The sequence below is a fragment of the Sceloporus undulatus genome, chromosome 6 (assembly GCF_019175285.1).
Source record: "Sceloporus undulatus isolate JIND9_A2432 ecotype Alabama chromosome 6, SceUnd_v1.1, whole genome shotgun sequence".
NCBI classification, from domain to species: Eukaryota; Metazoa; Chordata; class Lepidosauria; order Squamata; family Phrynosomatidae; genus Sceloporus; species Sceloporus undulatus.
The window spans coordinates 110,789,119-110,795,983 of NC_056527.1; the positions used below are offsets into that span (position 1 = coordinate 110,789,119).

At 46.9% G+C, this 6,865-nt stretch overlaps 1 protein-coding gene across 1 annotated transcript in view; it reads left to right on the plus strand.

Moving 5' to 3' along the window:
* The window catches only part of LOC121932624 (ribonuclease-like), a 47,158-nt gene that overhangs the window by 22,870 nt on the left and 17,423 nt on the right, over window positions 1-6,865 (plus strand). The window lies entirely within an intron of this gene.

The following is a 6,865-nucleotide window of genomic DNA, read 5'->3' on the forward strand; positions in this document are numbered from 1 at the left end:
TACAGAAGGGTCAATATTACATTCCCATGGTTTTCCTCCTATAGTACTCGTAGTGGCGTCAAAGTGGGTGGGCTGAATCTCCCTTTTCTCCAAGTAGCCAATTCCTTGGTAACTTACTTGGGCTTAACCACCTCTTTTCTGTTTTCATCCCACGAATTAGGATTTTATTTCATCTGCTGTTAAGTACCTTAGGGGCTTGACAGATGGGCAGCTCAACACCACACCTTTCAGCCCTGGAAGCAGGCCACGGCAACCAGATGCCATGGCCTGTGCACAGAGCAAAAAGAAGTCCCGAAAAGAGGCTTTTGCGCCATAGAAGGAGTGCCATAACCACTGTGGTGCAGCTTTATGATGCCCCTTGTGTGCAATGCTGTTTGGTGCCCTGGCAGAGGAGCAAGGGCTTGGAGCAGGGGTAGGCAACCCTTTTGAGCCGGGGGCCAGGTTGCTGTCCCTCAGACAACTGGGGGGCCGAAGCCAAAAAATAAATAATTTTTTTAAAATTAAATAAATAAATAAACCGGGACAAATGTAGGACAAAATTTTCAAATGGAGGGCACTTTTTAAATAAAAATGGACGACATGCCAAAAAAAAATTGCTGATTTTTAAAAAATTTTTAAGATAAATGCATGTTTCTGAGGCTTCTATAGACAATTGCCCCCCAAAGGCCCCGGTGGCAATCGGCGGCAGGACCGGGCGGGGGCCGGTCCCAAGGCCTCGCCGGGCCACATCCGGCCCGCGGGCCGCAGGTTGCCTACCCCGGGCTTGGAGCATATGAACAGACCAGCACAAAGTGTCAGTCTCTTCTGCCTTTGTCTTTATCCTTTTCTGCATAATGAAGAACATTTATGTTCTTAATCATTTGTGGACCGGCTCCCTTACTTAACACAGGGAGAATAACCCATAGAAATAAAGGTCCCATTGGTTTTCCAACCTGCAATTATCAAATGCTGAGCAGAGATGGTGCAAGTAACCTTTCCCAAGACAAATAACCTTTCCTAAGGCAATGCTGTGAAATTTTCCCCAGCTAGGCCATGAAACCCACTGGGTGACCTTTGGAAAGTCGTGTGCTCTCAGCCTCAGAGGAAGGTAATGCAAAACCTTCTCTGAACAGCTCTTGCTGTTCTCGACTGGTTTAGATCTTACTTGTCTGGCAGATCTTTTGCAGTGGTTGCTGGCGGTCAGACTTCTTCTCCTGTTCTCTTATCTGTTGGAGTTCCCCAGGGCTCTGTTCTGGGTCCCCTTCTGTTTTCTCTCTACACACTATCCTTAGGTAAACTCATTAGCTCTTTTGGTTTTTCCTACCATCTCTATGCCGATGACACTCAGTTATATCTTTCCACCCCTGACCTTTCTCCAAGGCTTGAACAGCAAGTTTTGTCTTGCCTCTCAGCCGTCTCGCAGTGGATGCGCCATCGGCGTTTGAAGCTCAACATGTCCAAGACGGAGCTTCTTGTCTTTCCTCCTAAGTCCACCCTTCAACTCTCCTTTTCTGTCTCTGTGGACAACATTTCTATTCAACCAGTCCAGCAAGCCCGCAGTCTTGGTTTTATCTTTGACTCTTCTCTGTCGTGTATCCTTCAGATCCAGACCACAGCCAAGGCTTGTAGATTCTTTTTGTACAATATTGCCAAAATCCGACCATATTTCTCCGTCTCTACTGCCAAGATCCTGGTCCATGCCCTAGTGATCTCACGACTTGATTACTGTAACGTCCTCCTGGCTGGGCTTCCTCTTTCTCACCTCCATCCTTTAATTTCTGTCCAGCATTCAGCTGCACGCATTATCACTTCCGTCCACCGCTCTGACCATATCTCTCCTGTGTTGGCATCCCTTCACTGGTTCCCCCTCCCTTTCCGCATTCAGTACAAGCTCCTGCTGTCCACGTTTAAAGCCCTCCATGGGCTGGCCCGCCCTTACTTATCAGACCTTATTTCTCCTCACCTTCCCTCTAGGGCCCTCTGTTCTGGTAGTCAAGGTCTGCTGTCCCAGCCCAGGATTTTCTCTGCCCCATTTTGGACTTGCCCCTTTTCACTTGCTGCCCCTCACGCCTGGAACCTTCTTCCCCCGCAAGCAAGGGCCATCACTTCTTTAACCAGCTTCAAAACGGAGTTGAAGACCATCCTGTTCAGAGAAGCTTTCCCAGGCATTGCATAATTGTCACTTGCTATTTGATGTTCTTTTCTTCCCTGTTTTATTGAATCATTTCCTGTATTACTATGTATTTTATATGTATTATCCTACTAGAGATGCCCCCTCCCCACCCCCACTCTCTTTGTGTCGTGTCTTTTTAGATTGTAAGCCTGAGGGCAGGGATCCGTCCAATTAAAAAGATTGTATGTACAGCGCTGTGTAAATTTACAGCACTTTATAAATAAAGGTTAATAATAATAATAATAATAAATTGCCAAGAAAATCCCATGATAGGGTCACCTTAGGTTTTCCATAAGTCGGAAATGAATTAAAGGTACACAGCGACCTCAAAGGTGAATTTTATAGGGAGTTATCTTATACAAAATGGCCCTAGGTAAAAATAGCAAGTAGGAAAATCTCCCAGAATTGGATGAAAACAAGTAAATTATTGATGAGAAACCAGGTTTTAGATTATTTTTGATTTTGTTTGTTTTTTATATGGTAATCCATTCAGCTGCTCTTTACTATAATAGAACAAATTTAGAGAAATTTGGCCTGGATCCTACAGTTCCAAAATCTTATGATATACCGCATAGTAGGAAACTTATCAAAGGCCTGGGACAGATTGCCTCAAAAGGGCAGCCTGCTGGCGGCCTATTTCCCTCCAGAGGGAAACCGCAGCCGCCAAACCACACGGCTTCCCCCACGGTGTAAAAAGAACCTGGAAAATCCGGGTTCTCTTTATGGTGCCGGAGTGATGTCATGAGTGCGCCACTGGCCATGCAGATGCTGCATGCCGTTTACATCACAATGGCAGCACCCATGCACATGGGATGCTGCCATTAGTACCCCGCCACTTCGTACTAGGGTTAGGGACCATGAGGTTGGTGCACAGTCCCTAACCCTAGTATCGCCGCCACCACACCACAAATTGCCCATCTGTATCGGACCAAAGAAAGGATACAAGAATATTATGCTTTGCAGGATATTGATGCCACTAGAGCTTCAAAGTTGTCTTCTGGTTTCTCCTTTCTAAAAATATGTTTTGGAGAGGAGAAATATCTATCAGAAATTACTCACTCTCTTCTTTGCAGGGTTTTTATAGCCCCTCAATTCCAGACAATGAAAACCAATTACATTGAAGGGAAATATAAAAAGATTCCCAAGGAGCAGCATGAAAGTCGGTATATTCAAGCCACCATACAGCATACACTATATGCTATATTATAGGATATATTTAATCCCAAGAGATAAGTTTCTGAAGAGAAGTTTAGAACTTGTAGCTAACAAAAATGATTTGGAAAAAATCACTTATTTGTTAGCTAATACAGAAAGTCTGTGATGTTTAATACTGCCAGATTCACTACGAAAGCAGTTAAACTTAGGGCTGGAACAGACCAACCAGTAAAACTGCCTCCTCTGCAGCTTGGGGACGTGGCGTCTTGACGACACATGCTCCCAGGATGCCGAGAAGTCACCCATCCATTCAAACAGGGTTGGCTTCAACAAGGGCGTAGCTTTTTGACACCACATGCCAACCTCTGCACCCGGAAGTTGTTCCAGGGCCACCTAAGGTGGCCCAAAACCAGCCCAGATAGGAGTGGATTTTTCCATTCCTATTTGGCTGCTGACAGAGGGCATGTTCAGGACCGAAACATGTGTTTGTTGTGGTTCTGAGGCGTCTTCGGTGGGGGCAGCTTCAAGCTGCCCCTTTCTGCAGGTCTGTTCCAGCCCTTAGATTAGATTTCAAGGATAACGGCCTGCATGGGTATGTGCGATAAATATATTTATACTAATTTGAATGGATTATGTAACATTGTGATGTGCTTAGTATGAAATATTTTATATAATTTTAGTTTAAATATTTTGTTTTATATTTTACAGAGCCAAATGTGATTGGAAAAGTTTTTAATCATTTTTGTGAGATGATAATTTGTGAGATGATAATTTGATTGGTAGAACCTGTATTTTGTTGTCACCAATAAACTGTACTGTACTGTTATAAAATATTCTGTTCTCAGTTGTATTCTTTTAGATAAATTAAAATACCTATTATTGTCAAAAAGTCAAATGACTGAATGAATAAATAACTCCCCTGCCGGAAAGATTCATCAACAGAAAGCACTCACCCACATACCCACATTTAGGGTTCACAGGTTTCACTGCCTGCCCCTCTCCTCTGAGCCTCATGATGAGAGCGCAGCCTTGAAAATTAAATAGGTGTGCTGTTATTTTATTAAACATTGTACTGTGTCTTGGCCCATGCTGCTCAGCTTCAGAGAAGTTGCTATAAGCTCTCTGGGCCCTTCACTGACCCCCTCTTTCCTGTTTCCCTCTCTGGTTTTCTGATATTTTCTCTGGCAATGAGAAAAGATCTGTGCTTATGAATCTTTTCTTTCACATAAACCTTTAGGGAAGGCTTCTTTATTTTCTGCAGGAACGTAAAGAACAAGACATGGGGATCCATGACCATAATTATGGAGAATGGTGCTAGAATTCCTGTTGAAGAGGAGAAACAAAAAGTGAAACTTAACATTGGCCTGAAAGTTCTGGTCCTTCATCTCTGACCTTGAAAGGATGTCTAGTATTTTCCTGATAAAGAAGAAAGAGAGTCTCCACCAGCATGGAAAAGCACAAAAGAAAGAAAAGTTACAACACACAATCAGAGTCACCAAGAAAAGTAGAACAGCTGCAAAGTTCTTACAGAATGAGAACACCGGAGGTCTGCCATACAAATAGATGTGGGCAGCTGTGGACCACCATCTCCTACAGCTAGTTGTCTTCTGAGTCCTTTCTGACTTAGCCAATGAGGAGGGATTTTGAGACCTCCAAAAGCACCCTAGCCCAGTTGTACGAGAACCTCTTGACTTCAAGTTTGCATCATGAAATAGACATTATCTACATGATGATGATGATGATGATGATGATGATGATGATGATGATGATTCATGAAACAGAGGGTTTCCTACCTGAGCCCAAAGAAACCTGATGGGGTGCAGGTTCGTCACTCAATGAGCCCAGATTTCTGGTCTGTCAGTCACTGAGTCTCCTACAGTCACCAACAGTGCCTTATATACAGGCAACACTTGTGCTGGAAATCCTGGGAGAGATTCCAGACACTCTTTTCCAGTAGGAGATGGAACTGAGGCAGATATAGGAGAACAACCTGAAATTTTGGTTATGAAACAGAGGAATTCTCTGAAGTGACTGTCTATGTCTCATCTACCTGGAAGTCTAGGGCTTTTCTCCAGAACATCCATGATGTAGATGAGATATCCAGATTGAATGAAGTTATTATTTATACATCTCAGGTCCAAAACATGCTGCAGAAATTATCCAGTTTGAGACCAATTTAACTGCCCTGGCTCAGCACGAGGGAATCCTGGGAATTGTAATTTATTGTGGCACCAGAGCTCTCTGACACAGAAGGCTAAATGTCTCACAAAAGCACGCATAAAAGTAGTTCTTCTTCGTGGTCTCTGCGAATCATACAAATGGGGTTTCACTGCGCCTGCGCAGTGCTGCTCGGAACCTACTGGAATCACTAGGCAGAGTTAACTCTGCAACATATTGAAACTTTTTGGCGGTAACTCCGCCCACCCGTTATAAGGCCCCTGCCTTCCCGCTCTTTTCCCCAGTTCCTTTTTTCCGCCGCGCTAGCTGCTTCAGAGGAACTTTCGCTTGCTTTGCTTGCTTGGAATCACTTTCGTTTTTTGACCTCGGACTGTTTCTTGACCATTCTTTGTCTCCCGCCCCTGGTAACTTCGGACTTTCGGACTGTTGACCTCGTTTTTGGACTTTCCCATCGGCTTTGACGACTTCGGAAATGCCTGCGGCTTTCAAGAAGTGCGACATTTGCAAGGGCAAGGTGCCCGTCCAGGACCCGCACTCCTCCTGTCTGCTGTGCCTTGGCCCGAACCACGACCCCAAGGCCTGCCAGCTCTGCAGATCCCTCTCTTCTCAGGCTCGCAAGAACCGTGAGTCCCGGCTCACTTCGGCGATCGCCCTGGGGAAAGTGCAGGAGGGAGGTTCACGGTCCTCTTCTGTCCCGCCCTTGGCGCCCACCGCCTCATCATCTCGGGCGAGTGTCTCCAGCGTGGGATCGGGGAGAGTCGTCGTCCCCAGCGTGGTGTGTGTCCCGGCCGGGACCCGTTCCACCACCTCCGATGTGGCCCGTGGCTCTAAACCGCCCAGTGCCACCGACAAACCCTCCAAGCGCCCCCATAAGCCATCAGGGACTGAGGGTACCGAGCGGGCCTCCAAACCGAGGAAAGGATCGGAGGGCTCCCGTTCGAAGGAGGCGACCGAGCTGGAGGTCCATCTCGCCTCGCCTTCATCCTCCAAGGCGTCCAAGGGATCGCGCCATGCGATACCTAAGGACCGCACCGAGCCGGTGCAAGGGACAAGGTCCCCGAGGCCTTCGTCGTCGGCAGCGGCTGCTGTCCTCCTGGACCTCCCGGACAACCCGTTCTTCCCAACGGAGGAGCCTCCCAGGCATGAGAAGAAGAGGCACCACGACGAGGCGGGTCGTGACTCTGCCTCCAAGAAGGTCAAGCCCTCCAAGGATCGTCCCACCACCGACCCACCGAGGGCGAAGGAGAAGAAGCGCTCCCCCTCCAAAGAGGCTCGCGCTTCGGCTTCGTCTGCTCCCTGTGACCAGGAGCCGACGCCGGTAGACCGGGGGATCCCGGTTCCGGACACACCTCTGCCTCCTCCGACCATGGACTTCATCCA